Genomic DNA, 21,024 nt, shown 5'->3' with positions numbered 1-21,024 from the left:
CTATTTTCCCCACTTTCCCAATGCTCCATCCCTCCCACCTAAACACTGTTTCTTGTTTTAAATTTTAAGGAAAAAAAATACCTTCTTGCGTATCCACGAATTCTTCTTCTTCTTCTTCTTTTCTTTTTCTTTTTCTTTTTCTTTTTCTTCTTCCTCCTCCTGCTGGCACACCATCTTTCTTCTATTTGAGCTGACACACTCTCTCCATTACCTTCACGATTTCTTCCTGCAACCTTCCATTCCCGAGTCTTACCTAATCTTCAAAAATTTATAACCTTCCTTTTATCTTTTCGATCTATACACCTCCTGTAACCACGTGTCTCTCTCCACCCCCTTCCTGATACTTTTCATCGACCCAGCAGCTTCACTCTGCGTTTACCGTTCCAAATTCACCATACACCTCCACAATTTTACTTCAACCTTCCCTTTTCTGAATGTTCCACAATCCTTATTTAAAATAAATAAATTAATTTACTTTTGACTATACACCTCCCATAGCCGTGTGCTTCTCCCGTAACCACGTGATCTGTTTACACCCCCTGCGTTTTCCAATCCAATTCACCTCAATTTTTTTTATAACCTTTCCATTACCTGATCTGATGAAAACTCTCAATAAAAAATAATAATTAGAATAAAAACGATCTCTTATAATGTTTCATCTTCCTCTTTCACACGTGTGGTAATCTTTGCTGTATCATAATTCACTACTCTTCTTCTATTTAAACAGACTGCTGTCAATTCGACCTTTCATTCATACCTTGCCTAAAAAATCCAACTGTCACAGCGTTTCTTCTCTCCATCTATCTATAATTCCAGCAATCTGTGTGTGCGTGTGCGTGTGCGTGTGTGTGTATGTGTGTCTGTATGCGACCGCAGTTTCTCGACGACCCCCGGTCCGATCTGATTGAAACTTGCCAGGAATATTGCTGGGGACCCGCGGATGTGCCTTTTCAAGGTTTGATATTAATCGGACGAGCGGTTCCCAAGTTACGGCCATTTATCTGACAATCAATGACAGGACACGGTGCTATGACGTCACAATATATATATTTTTTGTTGTTTTGCACGATTGGAATCACAATTCTTCTTCTTCGTTTGGTATGACGTCACAATCGACGCTGGGGACCTTAGTATGTGCCTTTTCAAGGTTTGATATTTATTGGACAAGCGGTTCCCAAGTTACGGCCATTTATCTGTCAACCAATGACAAGACACGGTGCTATGACATCACGAATGACATCACAATCGACGCTGGGGACCTTAGTATGTGTCTTTTCAAGGTTTGATATTAATCGGACAAGCGGTTCCCAAGTTACGGCCATTTATCTGTCAACCAATGACAAGACACGGTGCTATGATGTCACAACTAACATTTATTTATTTATTGCACGATTGACGTTACAATTCTTCTTCTTCGTTTGCTATGACGTCACAATTGACGCTGGGGACAATGGACGCTGGGAAAAATGTGCCTTTTCAAGGTTTGATATCATTCTTCATCCGTTTCAGCTGTTTCCCAAGGTTTGAAAGCTGTGTTTTCCCAAGGTTAGAATTAATTGTTTAAATTATTAATTAATCCCAAGGTTTGGGGAGGGGGCGAGAGAGAAGGGACAAGAGAGAGAGGGGGCGTCACAATTCGAGAGAGGATGGGGGCGGGAGAGGGGTGAGAGTGGGGTCGAGAGAGAGGAGCGAGAGAGGAGGATGAGACTAGGGGGGAGAGAGGGGGGAGAGAGAGAGGGGCGTCACAATTCTTCTTCTTCGTTTGATATGACGTCACAATTGACGCTGGGGACCTGAGTATGTTTCCCAGGTGTTTCCCAAGTTATGGCCATTTATGATACGGTTGGGCCGATCTAATTGAAATAATGCCCCAATCCAGTCGTCGTTTACGAGAGTGAAGGAACGAAGCTGCACCTACGGGCCCACACTAGTTCTCTTAAATTTGCCTTTATTGCATCCATCAAGAATTGTGTTTAATCGGATCTCTGACCTAAAAAAACAAAAAACCCGAGTTTGCTATGAATGTTCACATTACATCAACCATTCTTTTTTTCTAACTTCAGTGCCGACTCACCCCTCCCTCTCAAAGTAACCATCACACTCTCCCCCCTCCAAGCCTCCCTCTCACCTTTCTCAAACCCTCCCCCTCAACTCTCCCCACTCACGCTTCTCCCACCATTCACCCTCCTCATTCACCCTTCTCAAAGTTTCCCCCCTCACATCCACAACGCTGCCTCCTTCCACTCCCCCCTCGCGTCCCTCTTATCGCTCCACCCCCTCAAATCCCCAACTGCTTTATTCCCCCTCTGGTCCCCCCCTCTCCCCCAGCACCACAGAGCCTTTTCTCCTCCTCATCCGGCCCCCTCCCTCGCTATTCTGCAATCCCCCACACTCTTTCAACAACTCCCCTACCTCTTCCCCTCCTCTCTTGTCCAACCCTCCACCTTCCCTCCCACTCCCTGCACCCAAAGCCTCCTCCCCTCCCTCTTCATTAACAGTGTGCACCTCAAATATCCGAGGCCTTCGCTCAAACCTTCCAGATCTTTCCATACAGATTGCCACTGACAAACCAGACATAATCTGCCGAACAGAAACTTTCCTCCCTCAAGACGTCTCTGACTCCCGAGTATCTCTCCCTGGTTACTCCCTCCTCCGGTATGACAGACCTGAGCCTCGGCCTGGTGGAGGAATTGCTCTCTTCATCAAAGACTCTATTCCTCACTCTCCATGCACTGCCCTCACTCCCCCACACCACCAGGAATACTTCTGGTTACGGCTTCCCCTCCACTCCCACCTCATGCTTATATGTGTACCGTACTGTCCACCGAACAGTGATGACTCCATCTTCACCTCACTATCCAAAAACATGCACCAACTCTATTCTCTATTCCTATTAAAGACTCTATTCCTTACGAAAGACTTACGAGAAAAGCTGCCAAATGTTTTGCGCTCTCAGGTGAGGTTCAACACCATTACGGTTCAGAGATGACTTTGAAAGTGCAGTTAAAATCACCAGCTGGGCAGACAAGACTACAAACATCAATTTGGTTTCATCCGAATCCGTCCACAACTTTTTGAGAAATCGTGCTCGAAATTGGTTTCATCCTTTCTCTCAATGGGGAAGAATCACTTTAAAAATTCTCATAGTCAGATCCCGATCTTCACCAAAATCTAATCAGTTCGTCTTTGTCACACACCCAACCTGCCCACAAAATTTCATCCGAATCCGTCCAAAACTTGTTGAGATATCCTGTACACAAATAAAGACAAACAAACAAACAAGCAGTCATAGACTGGTACTTACGAAATCGTCAACTTGACCTCTGACCTTGTCTAATAAAAGCTGTCTCTGGAGAAGGTAGCGACGCAAACCAGAAGTTTCTACGATGATTCTGTACCAAAGCTCTCATAAAACATCCGATTTTACCAGAATTTTGACAACCGAGTGTTAAGCATACTTAACCGTTACCAAAATTGAAGACAGGATTGAAATTGACTTTAAAACGAGCGCGTAATGCCGTGTGTTACAATCCCCCTCATTAGCATAATCTTCAGTTAAGCCTCAGATAAGACACCCGACATAAATCTCATAAAACATCCGATTTTTACCAGAATTTCGACAACCGAGTGTTAAGCATACTTAACCGTTACCAAAAGTGAAAACAGAATTGCGATCTGAGTTAAAACGAACTTGTAACATCGACCGAAGCAAACAAAAAAAAAAATAAAAACATATGAAGGTCAAGGCCAATCGCCACCAAAAATTAATCAGCTGAGTGCCAGACCATGAACTATATTCCCATGAAGTTTGAAGACGATCCGATCAAAATTACTCAAAAAATAAGGGTTTCGTCGACTCCCCTGATTTGCGACAAAGTGACCTTGACCTTTGACCTTGACCTTCAAAATTTTGTGCACTGAAAGGGACCTCTATAGGCCTCTGATATGCGGTTACAAAAATTTCCAATGATAACTGTGCTCTGCAGATTTTTTTATACGTGATTACAAACAAACAAACAAGCAGTCATAGACTGGTACTTACGAAATCGTCAACTTGACCTCTGACCTTATCTAATAAAAGCTGTCTCTAGAGAAGGTAGCGACGCAAACCAGAAGTTTCTACGATGATTCTGTTCCAAACCATCAAAAATCGAATGTTTGACCTCACTGTGACCTTGACCTTTGACCTATTTTGACCAAAATCTAATCAGCACTAGCAATCACCCTCCTGAATCACGTGGTGTAATTTGACATTGGTAGCTTCTTCTGTTCTCGAGTTATCTGTACCAAACCATCAAAAATCGAATATTTGACCTCACTGTGACCTTGACCTTTGACCGATTTTGACCAAAATCTAATCAGCACTAGCCATGACCCTCCTGAATCACGTGGTGTAATTTGACATTGGTAGCTTCTACCGTTCTCGAGTTATCGTGCCTACAAACAAACAAACAAACAAACAGAAACGGAAGTCATCAATATACTTACGAAATCTTTAGATTTCGTAAGTAACAAAAAAATAAAAACATACAAGCTGACTAACATATCTTGCAAAAACTTCGTTTTGGCAAGATAACAAACAAACAAACACACAAACAGATTATGGAAGTCATCAATATACTTACGAAATCTTTAGATTTCATAAGTAACAAGAAGACGATGACATGCAGAGCACGATACTTGCAAAATCCATAAAATAAATTTGACCTCAAAAATATAATTGGTGGTTGACCAAATATGCAACTCCTCTTCAAACCAATGACCAAATATGCAACTCCTCTTCAAATGTCAAGTGATTCAGATGAACATTGAGGCTTTTAGGAATATCACCTTAGTTGTTGACTATGGGCCGATGTTGACCTTTTGGTCAATGTTGACCTCAAAAATAATTGGATGGTTTAACTCGGTGACCTGAAATATAAATCCTCTTCAAATTTTAAGTCAATCGGATGAACATTGAGGATTTTAGAAATCCCACCTTAGTTGTTGACCTTTGGCCTATGTTGACCTTTTGATCTCAAAAACAATAGGCTTCTTCCTATGACAAACTCTACCATATGGTGAAGTTTGGTAAAGATCGGTTTAAAATTGTGACTTACAGTAGAGGCGATAAACAGACAAACAGACAGACAGAATAACAAAATCGACGAACCGACATACTAGAAAAATCTTCCATTTTACAAGTAATAAACAGACAGAAAGGGGTGAAAACATAACCTCCTTCACCTTCAGTGGCGGAGGTAATCAGAAGCAAGAAATGGCGCATCACCAGGGGACCAATTCAGCATCACGTCCAAGAAATCATATGATCCACACGGTGACTGGTGTCATAAAAGGCCAGTACCCGTGGGAATAAGCTACTCACCAAAAGGGGTTTGATGATCGTCCCGTGGTTGAAGATAGAGCCACGACGCGGAACCTAGTATGAAGCTGCGGGTGCAGAGGGCAAAGTGCTGCTGGAGGAAAGGGTCTTGAACAGATACGTGGTACGAAACTCTGAGTCAAGAGAGGAAATGTGTCACTGAAGATAGGGCTGTGAATGCAGTTTAACTCCAATGAACTATAATTTAACTCCAGTGAACTATAATTTAACTCCAGTGAACTTTAATTTAACTCAAGTGAAACTCAAGTGTGTGAGTCATTTCCATGACGGTGTAAAATGCAAGCTGCCAGTTAGGAAAGCATCGTCACACTTTTGTAAAAGCTTTGCTCACCGCTCGTCGCCCAAGGGAGAGGTCCAAGAGTCTGATAGTAGTGTGGGGCAAAATGATTGGTTAGAAACCAACTTAAAAAAAAAAAAAAACCACACCTACACTACTGTCATTGGTTGGACAAGTAAATGGAACAAAGCTAATGATTTAAAAGTACAAACAAATTGACACCAATGAAAAGTACACGGCAAACGCTTGAAACTGCTGAGACTCCTAAGACCCTTGAAGATCCGTTAAGACCCTTGAGACGCCGTTAGACATTTACGTCCTTTAGACCTCTAAGACCCCTTGACACCACAAAGACCCCTTAAGACCGTTTCAAACCTCAAGACCCCCTAAAACTAATGAGACCCTTAAAGACCCCCCCAAGACCCCTAAAATCCCTCAAAGACATCGAAGATTTTTATGACCCAAAGACCCGTCCAAAAATCCAAATCCATTGGGACCATACTCTGTACAGAGCGTCGGTGCTGCCGAAGTAGTCTCCTGGGCTATTGGGCACAATCCTGGATGGGTCGCCACTCCGACACAGGATACTCTATTGGCTCAATCATCCCAGCAAGCTGGCACTCATTTTGCTGACCTCAGAAGGATGACAGGCTGAGTCAACCCCACCTAAGACCTCTAAAACCACAAAAGGCTCCTTTTACCTTTAAGACCCTTTAGGCTTACTTAGACCCCTTCACCCTTTCGACCTTTTATACCCGTTAGACCCCTTAAACATTTCGACCCCACAGACCCTTTGGATTAGACCATGACACCCTTTAAATCCCTTGACCCCCTTTAGACCCCTTAAACCCATCAGACATGTTGGACAGCTTGTTCCTTTGATCATTTTGAGCTTTAGACCACTTAGACCCCAACTACTATCGGAACGTATCCATCTTTTAAACCTTAAGACCATCTCAAACGTTTTAGGAGCACACTGAGCAAACATCTATAGTCTTCTTGCAAAACACACGATACTTTTTTCAGCAAGTCATGTGCAAACTCGACCCACCGGGGAGTGGGCACTGTGCTCGTGTGTGTATACAATCTGCTCAAAATTGGTCAAAGATCAAGGTCAATGCCATCCAAAACATGTAAAACACCCACAAGGCCACAATTAGAAAATGTCTCAACCAGATTTATGCCAAACATCCCATCATGTAAAACACTTGATAGGTCAAATATACCAAATTACTAAATTGATGTTTCCATGGAAACTTTTGTTTATTTGGATTTCGCAAGTATCATGCCATGCAAGACATCTTTCTTGTTTGTCTATGAGCATGATATCTCAAAAAGTTTTGGACGGATTCGGACGAAGTTTGGTGGACAGGTTGAGTGTATGGCAAGGAAGAAATGATTAGATTTTGGTGAACATCCGGATCTTTTTTGTTTTAATTCTTCAAGTAATTCTTAAACATTGAGAGTGGGGCCAAAAACGATATACACGACATGATATGGCATGGTATCTCAAAAAGTTGTGGACGGATTATGACAAAATCTGGTGGATAGGTTGGGTAAGGTGACAAGAACAAGCCGATTAGATTTTGGAGTGTCACAAGGATGAATGGTTGGGATGCAGATCCAGCCTATCACTGGTAAACAAAACAACAACTGCTCAGCTTTGGTGGAGGTACAGTGGTGGCCAAAAATATTGTCACCCTTTTGCACTTTTTTCAAATAACTCACAATTTCCTCAGTCTTTGGACAAAATAACTGCAGTCAAGCGCTTCCTATGTCCATGAATGAGCTTCCTATACCTCACTACTGGTAGTTTGTCCCACTCTTCTTGTACAAACTGCTCCAGTTCTCCCAGATTTGAAGGGCGCCTTCTCCCAACTGCTGTTTTCAGATCTCCCTGCAGGTGTTCAATGGTGTTTAGATCTGGACTCATTGCTGGCCACGTCAGAACAGTCCAGTGTTTTGTCTTGAACCATTCCTGGGTGCTCTTTGAAGTGTGTTTGGAGTCACTATCAAGCTACAAGACCCATGACCTATGACGGAGACCCATCTTTCTGACACTGGGTTGAACATTGTGCTCCAAAATGCCTCCTTGGTAATCTCTTGTTTTCATGATGCCGTGCACACATTCAAGGCACCCAGTGCCAGAGGCAGCACAGCAACCCTAAAACATCACTGAACCTCCTCCATGTTTGAGTGTAGGGAAGGTGTTCTTTTCTTTGAAGGCTTCATTTTGTTTTCTGTAAACAGAGATGATGTGCTTCACCAAAAAGCTCTAATTTTGTCTCATCTGTTCACAGGACATTCTCCCAGTGGCTTGTTCAAATGTGTTTGGGCAAACTCCAGTCAGGCTTTCTTATGGCTCTCTGTCTCTCAGCAGCGGGGTCCTCATGGGTCTCCTTCCATAGAACCCCCTTTCATTGAGTTGGTGACGGATGGTGTGAATTTAAACTGTTGTACCATGTGTGTGAATGTCAGCTTGAATCTGTTTGGCATGTGATCGAGGTGCTTTCTCCACCATTCGAACAATCCTTCGCTGCAATCTTCAATCATGTTTTCTCTTGCGGCCACGTCCAGGGAGGTTGGCTACAGTACCACGGGCCTTAAACCTCCTGATAGCATTGCGTACGGTGGACACAAGAACATCAAGGTCTCTGGAGATGGACTTGTCACCTTGAGATTGTCCATGCTTGGCTATAATCTTGCGTCTGACCACAGACAATTCTCTGATTTTCATTCTTTTCTCCATGCTCATCGTGGTACACACAGTGACACAAAACAGCAGAATGACTCCTTTTCTCAATTCAAACTGGTTGAATGAGTAATTCTTATATTGCAGGCACCAGCAACTCACCACAGGTGAGTTCAATTCCAAAGTGAAGGAGAATCACCTGCTTGAAATCTAATTCTTTCTAACAACTTCTAAAAGGTGCCAATAATATTGTCCGGGCCATTTTCTGATTTCTGTGTGCAATAAAGCTAAGATTTAGTAAAAAAAAAAAAAAATCAGCTTTTTTTGTTTCGTTCCACCGCAAACCAAACAAATACATCTGTGGAGAACAAAAGATTCTTTTTTAATTTCAACAATTTTCTGGAACAAATGGTGAATTATTTGAACAAAGTGCAAGGGTGCCAATAGTTTTGTCCACGACGGTACGCGCTCCACCAAGTGCCGTTCTAGTTGCTAACGTAAACATATTTGACAAACCACTCAAATTCGACAAGCAAAACTCTTTCGGCAAAAGACATGTTGTGTCCAAATTTGGGTCTCAGTTCGGTTGTAGCTGTTGGTTGTGCAAGTTCTGTTGCAACCTCAGAAGGATGACAGGCTGAGTCAACCCTACCCATATCATAGCAGGTGTCACGTACGTAAAGCATTCGGCTGCGCATTAAGTAACAGCACGTATTGAACGGATGTATTTTCCCTTCTCAGTTTTTAAGCGGAATTCGAGACAACTTTGAACTTCTCAACTTTGAAAACCAAGACGAGTCTCGTGACCTCTGAGGACAGAAGACAAAGTGTGATGACCGCCGCATCAGTCGGACAAGTCCGTGCGCGTACCCAGGAATCTGCTTCCACAGCCGTTTCGGCTCTTGCGGTCACACTTCACCAGTTCAGTAAATGCCTTAAATACCACCTGAAGAATGTTTTCCACCAGATGGTGCCTTTCTACAAAGCGTGCGTCATACCAAGCCAGCGTACGAACATGTGACACGGTTTTGTGTGGAGACACCCAGCCCAGCGAGGTACCACGCGACGGCATCTTCTCCGACTCCTCCACTCATCTCCTCAGGACTGCGTGGCTACCACTCAAGCATTAATTATATATTAACATTAACATGCATTAAAAAAAATTACTGAAATGTATCCCACCACATTAAAACAAACTTAAATACATACACAAGTGAAAAAAAAAATCTGACAAAAGTGCATTTCCCTTAGTTTGAGGTGGAAGGTTCGGGTGCTAACAGTATATTTCTTACAGAATAGTTCTGCCTTTCTTCATTCATGGACTGCACGTTGCTCGTCTTAACGTAAAGCACAGCAATGTAGTACTTTAGCTTTCTCAACTGATATCACCTGGTGTTCAAGGTATCGTGCACACCGAGTCATGTCGACGAAGGCCTCCGCCACTTCTGAATTAAATTAATCTCCCATGCCATTGTCCGCCTTTTACCAAAGAATGAGGATGAAGTCTAGATGAAAGAAGTGTAGAAAAGTGACAAATCACAAAAACATGTCTTCGCTCAGACCTTGGCAGATGTAAGGGACGCGGTAATAAATCTGTGCAGTTCTCTCCAGTTCCATCGGCCATCCATGTATCCATAACAACTCTCCTGCTCCATCGGCCATCCAGAACAGATCTTTGACTGTGAGTGCAGTGGATTTGAGATTTTCACTTTGACACTCCATTGAATGGGTACCATACTGCATGACTTTATCCGACGTCTCCCAAGTTGGACAATTTTCTTGGACTCTAACTTGCCAGGTCTCAAGAACTCAACCATAAACACCTGCAAACTAGTAGCCATATCAAATATCTGTCGATGGTGTGCCTCATTGTAAATGAAGGTTGTGCGACTCAAACACGTCTCCAAGCAGGCCACAATATCATCTGGTGTCAAACGGCTGTTGTCATCGACTATTTTACAATCGTCCGATTGTTTTAACCGACCTTATGTGACGTTCACAGCCAGATTGGTACCCAGCTGAGACGCTACTGGAACAGGAATGATGATGACACTTTCACCGCTGCGCTTCGCCTTCTCAAACAACTTTAGCTTGAACTTCTCGAACAACGTTAGACCGAGTCTTTCACAGCATAGATTTTAATGAAAGAGATTGAAAAATACGAAATTTAACCTTTTTGGATACAGAGGTTTACCGAGAACCCAATCCACACCACTGGATAACTGTACTTGTATATATTGCAACCATATCCCCCACATTCACAGTGTTGCACATACCCTGACGTGTCATGCATGGACTGTCACGTTCTACCCATGCATTTCACTCGTGGACCAGCACGTGACTGGAAATGGCTGTGTGGAAACAAAAGCAGCCACGTGTTGTGGCATAGATATTTTGGCCTGAGGAGGTCTACTGGGAAGGGGATGAAACGTCACGAGACATTTAGGTTTGTTCTTGCCTGTTTGACCCAAAATTGGATCACTTGGTCATGGGACCACTTCCAAATTCTCCAAAATGGATTTTGGATCTTGGTTAGACGTGGATTAGCCGAGTGAATCTTGGTTAGACGTGGATTAGCCGAGTGAATCTTGGTTAGACGTGGATTAGCCGAGTGAATCTTGGTTAGACGTGGATTAGCTGAGTGGATCTTGGTTAGACGTGGATTAGCCGAGTGGATCTTGGTGAGACGTGGATTAGCCGAGTGGATCTTGGTTAGACGTGGATTAGCCGAGTGGATCTTGGTTGGACGTGGATTAGCCGAGTGGATCTTGGTTGGACGTGGATTAGCCGAGTGGATCTTGGTTGGACGTGGATTAGCCGAGTGGATCTTGGTTGGACGTGGATTTGCCAAGTGGATCTTGGTTAGACGTGGAGTAGCCGAGTGGATCTTGGTTAGACGTGGATTAGCCGAGTGGATCTTGGTTAGACGTGGAGTAGCCGAGTGGATCTTGGTTTGACGTGGATTAGCCGAGTGGATCTTAGTTAGACGTGGATTAGCCGAGTGGATCTTGGTTAGACGCGCTGTTCCTTTTGATATCACTGTGATCCGTACTCATTTTAGATTTTAGATGGATCAGTCAAGCTCGGATATTACATGGTATTTGATATTTTTTGGTGTATTAGTTGATACCGCAGGTCATTTTGGCAGTCGTTGAAAGTGTAATTTAGGAGTAGTGTTAATAAGGAATGTTCTAATTGGTCTGATTTTGGTTTCAATCCAAATATCAACAGCTCGATTCCAGAATTAGCTTTCTATGTTGATTAGTTATCAAGTTATATGACTTTGTTGATATTGGGGGTTGTTATGGTGATTAAGGGGTCAGTTTTGGGAGATTGGCGATACTTTTTTTATTTTTCCATACAGAAACGCAGTTGACCCCTTAAATACAGCCTACATCAATGGGTCGTTTTCATAATAGGTTTGAGGGCAGGTTGTTCTCAATGAAATACTTCTAAAATGTCACCGAATTTGATAAAAACAACCTAAGTGAAAGTTTAAAAAAAAAATTAAAAATTGCTTATTTTGGGAACGAAAACCACAAACGGTGATCTGATCACAATAATCTTGACATTTGTAGTCGAGGACATAGTCAGGCGGCATTTGTTCATATAATGGCACTACTTCGTGTCTTGTTTGCCAACTCCAGTTTCTTTACATATTCATAAGGTTTAGGTGTAAATAAATGGAATTCAACTTGTCAAGTTTCTATGTAATTTTTTCTTGAAATGCCAATGCTTTAAACTTTCGCATAATATCGGGTGCAATCATATGGGAAACTACATGTGTTAGATACATTGCAAACTATATTTCTGCCAGAATATTTATTTTTTACACAAAAATTTTATTTAATAAAACAAATTTAATGCCACTGTGTCCATTTCATTATTTTAAAAGCTAAAAACATGCATAACTATTTAAATTGTATGCATCATAATACTACCAAAATCTTGTCTCTCTTTCCAGATTCAAGACAACTGGTGAGCTGTAGGTACACATCTGTTGTCAGCTTGATCATATCAACTTTGAAAAAATGGATGAATGCATCATTTGCAAAGAGTCAGGCGGTGGTCACTATTCAGTTGCAAGTCAAAAGTCCTCAGAGACCATACAATCCTTTTGTGAAGACTGGACTAAAATCGGACAGAATTTTGATATTTTAAACCGAGTGAGAGATCTGATATTTTCTGATGACACCAAACACATCTACCATAGAAAGTGTTACCAGTCTCTGTGCCATAAAGGTAATCTGGTACGAGCTCAAAAGAAATACGAGGATGACATAGCATCAGCTGCGGAAAGTAAGAAACGCGGGAGGACAAGCATTGAGCCTTCTTCATCTTAAACGAGAAAAACATTTGATCAGGAGCTTTGCATATTTTGCCAAAGCAATGAAAATAGTGCAGTGCATAGTGTTTCCTCCAGTGACATGGGGAAAATTTTTTGGCAATCAAGAAGTCCACTAAAAGTGAGGAAGTTGCCGCTAGACTTGCTTATCTTTACAGTGAAAAAGATGCTTTTGCTCAAAATATGAAATATCATATTAATTGCTTGAGAAATGAAACAAGAGCTATGGGCTCATCCACATCTACTACTGACAGCTGTCAATATTTTAACAAGGCAGTGTGTGATATAGAAATAACATAAATTGTAGAGTTTATGATTAAAGATGATAGTGAATCAGAATTTCCTAGCTTTGACATGAATTCTGTAGAGGACACATATAAACTCCTTCTTGAAGAACAAGGTGTGACAACACACCCTAAAACATCTTACAAGAAACATATCAAGAATATCTTGCTGGAAAAAGTACCAGGAATAGACTTTGCAAAGCGTGGACCGAAGCCAGAAAAATTTTTCTCAACACTGACCAAGGAAAAGTTAATGATGCAAATGCATGAAAACGTCGGAGGAGATGAGATGGAAACTGTGTTCAAGGCATCTCAGATTATTCGCAGGGAAATCACAAAAACGGATGACTGGCATTTTACTGGATCATTTCTTGACTTCAATACGCCTATGAAGCTACAATAATTTCTGAAATGGGTGATCAGTGGGCCTCATACGAATCTCAATGTAACTCGAGAGGTTGAAATAGAAAAATCCTCGAGAAATTTTGCTCAACACATTATATCGTCATTGAGGTCGAAGCGACAAGTGAAATACAAAGCAAAAGCCGATGGCAAATTTCAAAAACCGAAGACAACCCCACTTTCAGTTGGCCTTGCTCTGACTTCATATCAGGCTAATAGGTCCACATCTGATCTATATGGCTCTTGTGTGGAAGTTATCTAAAGCACCTTGTCCCAAAATACCCTCACCAACGGACTACTGCTGGGAGTCAGTAGAGGGTCACCTCAAACCAATCTTCTGTGTAAATGCACCAGCCCCAGACAAGGGCGTAGCCAGAGGTCCAAAAGCGATGAGGCGAAAAGAGGTGAACTTGGTTGATGTGACGGTGCGTGTAGCGCAGCGTTGTGAGCGCCAACGGCGTGAAGCCATTATGGCGAGGGGTCTGGGGGCCTTGAGCGGCCCCCAGAAGCCAATGCATTTTTGATGCCCAGAAACCTATTCTTGGCTAATTTCAATGCTCAAAATTTTAAAATGTTAATGTTCATTTCAACCCGATTAATCACGAAAAAAAAAGTATATATATATATATATATATATATATATATATATATATATATATATATATATATATATATATATATATATATATATATATATATATATATATATCCATACAGTCAAACAGTAAATTTTGTTTGTGTCAAAACATTTTAGCCCCCAAGGTAAACCCACCCCACACCCTCACACCACGCCCAACCCCACATGTTCTCTCATCATTCAATCACAATGTTCCTCATCATCCTTATGATGGTTGAAGGCTAGTGCCACTCTTCTGTGCAGACTGGCATCCCAAGCCTTGAGGATGCGCAAGGTGTCCTCATGAGATCAGTGTCCTGGGAGGAGGGTTGTTCAGTCACTGTCGGGGGAGGGGGGGTATTGTCCTATTTAGGTATTGTGATAGGAGTGGAGATAAGAGTATTCAGAGCACTGCCGGGTAGCTTTGATAGTTTACTCCCCAGGGAGCTCAGATGGCCAGAGGGCTCAGGCCAGATCATATTTCAGGAAATGAGCGACTCGGCAACCGCCTCGTCTGCCTCAGCCTGGCTACGCCCTAGCCAGAGGCCTTGTTAGAGCGAAGGAAATGTAAATGCAAAACTGGTTGTAACAGACAATCATGTGGATGCAAGAAGAACCATTTGGTATGCACAGACCTGTGTGGATGTGGAGAGATATGTGAGAACATTGTACTGGACAAACCTGTAGATATAGATGAGACAGACTGATATTCCAGTTAAGTACTTTCATATTACATCTTTGCATTTGAGAACTACGGTTGATAACTGTACATGATCTAGTGCAATTATGGCTAAATACAAGCCAAAAAGGTACATTGTGCAGAAAAGATAGTGCAGTTTGATCTACTTATGTTAAAAAGAAGTCTTGAGATAAGTGATGTGCAGCCTCAATTTCGACATTTAGGTGATGTTATATTGTAAGAACAAATGGGGTTTTACTACATCAAAATGTGAATTATTGTTGTCTTTTGCATGTATTAATGAACATCAGAAAAGTATTTTTAATGATTAAATACTGCTTAAAAACATTTAGTTTGAGTTATTTTTATTACGATCTCATAAACATCTGGTTCACATATTGCAGTTTTTGCCCATTTAGCGTACTTTGTATCGATACTTTGGATAGGTCAATACTGCATCAAAAATGTGTCTGAGAACTTGACAACAAGTTGAATTTTGTTCCTGGACAAGTGGACAAACCTAAAAAAAATGAAAAACCAGAGTTGGCAAAAAAACGAGGTAAAATACAATTGCTGGCTGACTAACATGTGTAAGCATCATTTCAGTGAAATTTGTACACTGTGGGCTCAGCATCAGATATGAATCTTGTGATCAAGTTTCATCGAAATCATGTGTGTAATTTCAGAAAAGAGAACAAAAACCTTTTTGGGGGGGGGGTCAAAAACGCCCCTGTAAACCCACTTTTGAGAGCAGGTATTGATACGGTCAACACACCATCGTTCGGCATCAGATATGAAACTTGTGGCCAAGTTTCATCAAAATCGTGTGTTTCGTTCAAGTAAGAATGACTGAAGTGTTTACTGACTCACTCAATCACGCACCTACGGACACTGCTCACATCGCATAAGCTCACCTGACTAAAGTCCAGGTGAGCTAAAAATGCAGGAACCCACACAAGAAAAATTGGTTCTCTGCACCAATGAATAAGAAATGCCAAAACGAGACAACCCGGTGAAGATTATGAGGAATGGAAGGTGAATGGTGTGCTTTGTGCTCAGACAGTTGAGAGAGAAGAAAAATCCAAATTGATATCGTTTTGCAAATAATTTTTTTTTTTAAATTCCAACTTAACCCCTGAAGAAAAGTTGAAAATGCAAGCTGCTGCAAAGTTGGAACCAGAATACAAACCATTTCATACTTCTTCTGGAAAGAGAGTCCAAATATATTCATCACATAACCTGGAAGAACAAGAGGTGCAGCGTAATTAGAGGAAAACGTTCTCACTCCAACAATCAAACTTGAATCGAGGATATTAATCTTACAGCTTGAACTCCAACAATTTTACACCATTGTAAATTCCCATACGACATCCACCGATTCATCCCTGGAATTTCAATTCATCCCTGGACTCAAAGGGAAACGACCGAGCTTCACGTTGTTGAGAAAATCAATGGTCGATCCAGGGGGTGTTCACCTGTTTCACCCAAACCATTCGAACACCTGTTTGAGTCCTTAATGGTGGTGAAGCACAATAAATGGAGCAAATATTGATAGTGTAGAAAAACATTTTATCATGATGAGTTTGGGGGTGATAAAATAAATAAATTCACGATGATTATTAAAACTTGGTATTAAAATGAAAATGTTAAACCTGAAGTAGAATGTACTCAAATATGATATGGTTCTTTTTAAGTATGTATCCATTTGGAATTAACATAATTATATTTTTCCTTTGTATGGAAAGATCACCTGACTATTACAGTTTGTATCAGGTTGAACTTTGCCAGTAAGTTGAATACAAGAAGAATTGCCTATCATTTTAAAAGCTATCGAAAGGAATTTTAAAAACAGACACAAACAAGTTGGAATGTGGATTTGAGAAGGTGTCCAGATGTATCCACTAAGCTCTAGTCACTTCAAGATAATATATCTTCCCAGTTTTGGGAGAAGTAGGCTGACTTTTTAACCTACATAAGATGGAAACTTATTTTAATGGCCATTAGGGTTGGCTTTTGATGTCATTCCAGCATTCTGTACGATTAATATGTCTGGATTTGAATATGTGTTCCAACCATTTAAGCAGGAGCTTTCAAAGAAGACTGAAGATAAGGTTCACCTGGAAATTGTCAAGACCGGGCAAACTGGCATCAGTGCCAGAAAATGATAAAAACTGTGTCTTCCTGGAAACTATATTAAGACGAAGATTCTCTGGTTATGTGGAGAGATCTGGAGTGAATCTGTCTGTCCAGAATTTCCTGTGCGCGCACATTTAAATCTGTTTGTTTGTTCAACAAATGTTTTAAATTGGACTGACGTTGTGTGTCTGTATCCACAATAGTAAGTCAGAGGTACTATCAAATAACCACTGGAATGACTTTGTTAACACTTTTTCGCTTTCAATTATCATCCCTTAATGGACAAATCGACTCACATCACCGGCTCATGGAGCCACACTAATCTAATACAGTACATAAAAGGAGCTCAGACCTTCAAGCGTCCGTCGGTCCATTCGTCCAGCGGGTGCTTCTGGTAGACCAGAAAGGGACTTCGGGAGAGCGCGTACCTCCGCCAGGCTGAACCGTTTATGTTTTGTACTCCACCAATCGGCCGGATCTGTGTCCGCAATGGAACCAAAATCGAATCGACTTGTTTTTGTCACCTACCCAACTCATCCACCTAGTTTTGTCCGAATCGTCCACGACTTTTTGAGATATCGTGCTAATACCAGATACTGTTTTTTGGCCCCATCTTTCATTTTTGAAGAATTGTATCCGGATCCAGATTTTCACCAAAATCACATCAATTCGTCCTTGTTACCTGGTGTTGGCTTAGTGGTCCGGGTGGCGGGATTGGGATCTTTGCGCCTCCCCACCAAATTTTGTCTGAATCTGTGCATAACTTTTTGAGACATCATGCTCACAGACAAGCAAACGGATGAAAACGTAGGTGGCGGAGGTTAAAATACATCGCGTGAAATGAATAATATCTTATCTTATCCAATAATATCTTATGAATCATCTGCATATCCACAAGAGTTCAATTTTCCTAATGCCAAGACGAATTTTGATGAAATTATCCAAATTGATGACTCGCTAAAGTTGTGGCTTTGATGGAACCAATTAATCAGTGGTTCAAGTTGGGATTTCCTTTATCTCTTGACCTTTAATCTTTTTTTCCTTCGTGTATCTGTGCCTTCTCATCTTAAAGTCTCGAAAGTCAGGGTTCAATTTGTTAAATTAAGAAGAAAAAGAGCAATCAGAGATTGCAAACCCTCGCCAGGACTTCTTTTGAGTGGTGTATTGGTATGGGTTTTAGGGTAAATCCAATATGGCTGCCAAACGATGCGATCTATGACATCATATGTGTGACCCTTTTGTTCCTCATGGACAGGCAGTCATATGTGTAAAGTTTCACTTCGATCTTTTCAGCCATTTCAGAGAAGATTTTTGAAAATTAAAAAAATATATATTTAAAAGGCTGCTGAATTACTTGACCGATGACGTCATGATTTTTTTTTCTGTGGACCATATTATCCCAAGATGACCCTCAAAACTTTTTATGTTGATGGGATGTGGTGTTCTACATATGTAATTATGACGTCATAACAAAGGCACCTTTAATGTCGTCAAAAAAAATCACACTTATTCCCCATGAGTACTTGTTACGTGCCAAGTTTCAATTTTTCCCTTTTCCTTTTTCCATCGAGGCATCTCCCTTCTGCCCATAGCTGGGAAGATCTTAGCTCGCATCCTGCTCAACCGTCTCAATCAACACCTTGAGCAGGGTCTCCTTCCAGAAAGCCAGTGCGGTTTCCGTGCTGGACGTGGAACTGTTGACATAATATTTGCTGCACGCCAACTCCAGGAAAAATGCTTCGAGCAGTACAGCGACCTGTTCGTGACTTTTGTCGATCTCACAAAGACCTTTGACACTGTTAGCAGAGATGGCTTGTGGAAGATAATGCAGAAGTTTGGCTGTCCAAGCAAGTTCATCACGATTGTCCATCAGTTCCATGACGGCATGATGGTGAAAGTGCTAGATGATGGAGACGACTCGGAAGCCTTTCCAGTGACAAACGGCGTGAAGCAAGGTTGTGTTCTTGCCCCTACACTCTTCAGCATGGTCTTGTCTGCCATGCTGACTGATGCCTTCCGTGACTGCCAGGATGGAATACACATCAGGTACAGGACAGACAGCGTGCTGTTCAACCTCAGGCACTTGCAAGCTGTTACAAAGGTGAAGGGGACCATCATCAGAGATCTCGTTTGCTGATGACTGCGCCCTCAAGGCCTGCATGGAGCAGAAGATACAGGATGAAATGGACTGCTTCTCACAGGCCTGTGACAACTTTGGTCTCTCCATTTGCACCAAAAAGACTGAAGTTATATACCAGCCTGTGACTGGAAAGCCCTACCAGGAACCACACATCACTGTGAAGGGGCAGCATCTACAGGCTGTCGACAGCTTTACCTATCCGGGGAGTGCACTCTCGCGAGTGGTGAACATTGACGCTGAGGTCAACAACAGGATTGCCAAGGCCAGCGTTGCCTTTGGGCGACTCCGTGAGAATGTTTGGGAGTGGAAAGGACTCAGCCTTACCACCAAGCTGAAGGTCTATCGTGCAGTGGTACTCACCACTATTCTCTATGCCAGTGAGACATGGACTGTCTACAGCAGACACGCCAAACAGCTCACCCACTTTCACCTGAGCTGCTTACACAGACTCTTTTTCATCAGGTGGCAGGACAAAATTCCCGACACAGAGGTCTTGGAACAGACCGGAATCCCCAGCGTCCACACCCTTCTCCGGAAAGCCCAAGTCAGATGGGCAGGTCGTGTAGTTAGAATGCCCGACAGTCGACTGCCAAAACAGCTACTGTATGGAGAACTGTGTCAGGGCAAGCGCTCAGTAGGGGGACAGAAGAAACGGTTTAAGGACTGCCTCAAAGTGTCCCTCAAAGACTTGGACATCAACCTCAGCACTTGGGAATCTCTTGATCTAGACCGTCCAACCTGGCGTAGCAAGCTCACCACAGGAGCCCGTGCAGCAGAGAACAGAAGCACTTGCAGAGGCACAGAAGAAACGCACCACGCGCAAGGCCCGGGCTACCTCCACGTCCACTGCGGCACCCATCCATTTACGTCCTACGTGTGGGCGTGCCTTCCGGGCCCGGATTGGCCTCACCAGTCACTCTCGGACCCACAGTCACCAATCCTCCAACTGAAAGTGAAGTCATGGTCATCTTCGAACCCGAAGGACGAACAACAACAACAACAACAACAACAACAACAGTATTAAACAAAAGTATCAATAGATTAGGGTCTAATCAAAGGTATTACCCAGATGAGAAAGCAAAATCAATAATTAAGAAATCGATAATAATTAATTAATCAATTAACTGATTCATCAAACATAAAAACATAGAGTTTTTGCAAAAGTACATCTTCACTTTTGTCCCCAAATTTCAGCTTCCGAGCTCAAAGGATGGCCGAGATATCGCCCAGACAAACAAACAAACAAACAAACAAACAAACAAAGGCAAAATCACTCAAGGAGTGACACTTGGCGAATCGGAACGGCACTCGGTAGAGCACATACCACCACCAGGCTGAATCGTTCACATTTTGTATCCTACTGATAGGCCGGATCCGATTCGGGACTTTCACCAAAATCAAATCGGCTTCTTCTTGTCCCATCACCAACTCTTCCACCTCGTTTTGTTATAACTCGTACACAACTTTTAGAGATGTCATGCTGTGCATAGTTTTTGGCGCCATCTCTCAATGGTGAAGAATCACTTAAAAAAAAATTTATCGAATCACTGGATACGGATCTTCACCAAAATCGAAACAATTATTCCTCGTCACACAGTCAATATTTCGCCAAGTAACACACACACACAGACAGACAGACAGACAAACGCTATAAAGCAACATACTTGGCGAAAATGTTTTTCCTCTAAGTAACAACCTGAGTAAAAACTGAGTACTCTCTTCCTTCGGTGCCTCGCCGATGACATTGTGTAGCAGAGAGAGAGAGACAGAGAGACAGAGAGACAGAGAGACAGAGAGACAGAGAGACAGAGAGACAGAGAGACAGAGAGACTGAGAGACTGAGAGACTGAGAGACTGAGAGACTGAGAGACTGAGAGACTGAGAGACTGAGAGACTGAGAGACTGAGAGACTGAGAGACAGAGAGACAGAGAGACTGAGAGACTGAGACTGAGACTGAGACTGAGACTGAGACTGAGACTGAGACTGAGACTGAGACTGAGACTGAGACTGAGACTGAGACTGAGACTGAGACTGAGACTGAGACTGAGACTGAGACTGAGACTGAGACA

The 21,024-nt window shown here is 42.2% G+C and overlaps 1 long non-coding RNA gene across 1 annotated transcript in view; it reads right to left on the bottom strand.

Moving 5' to 3' along the window:
- Window positions 1-20,708, bottom strand: part of LOC147022473 (uncharacterized) — a 38,058-nt gene extending 17,350 nt beyond the window's left edge. The window contains exons 1-3 of the long non-coding RNA XR_015061267.1: window positions 20,651-20,708; window positions 15,868-15,917; window positions 5,366-5,496 (exon numbers count right to left, since the gene is read on the bottom strand). This is a non-coding gene — a long non-coding RNA (uncharacterized LOC147022473). The remainder of the gene's footprint in view (window positions 1-5,365; window positions 5,497-15,867; window positions 15,918-20,650) is intronic.
- Between the last annotated feature and the right edge of the window lie 316 nt (window positions 20,709-21,024).

Source organism: Eptatretus burgeri, chromosome 8 (assembly GCF_056783735.1).
Source record: "Eptatretus burgeri isolate ZD-2024b chromosome 8, Ebu_testis_v1, whole genome shotgun sequence".
Classification (NCBI taxonomy): Eukaryota; Metazoa; Chordata; class Myxini; order Myxiniformes; family Myxinidae; genus Eptatretus; species Eptatretus burgeri.
This window is presented reverse-complemented; position numbering and strand designations above follow the sequence as displayed.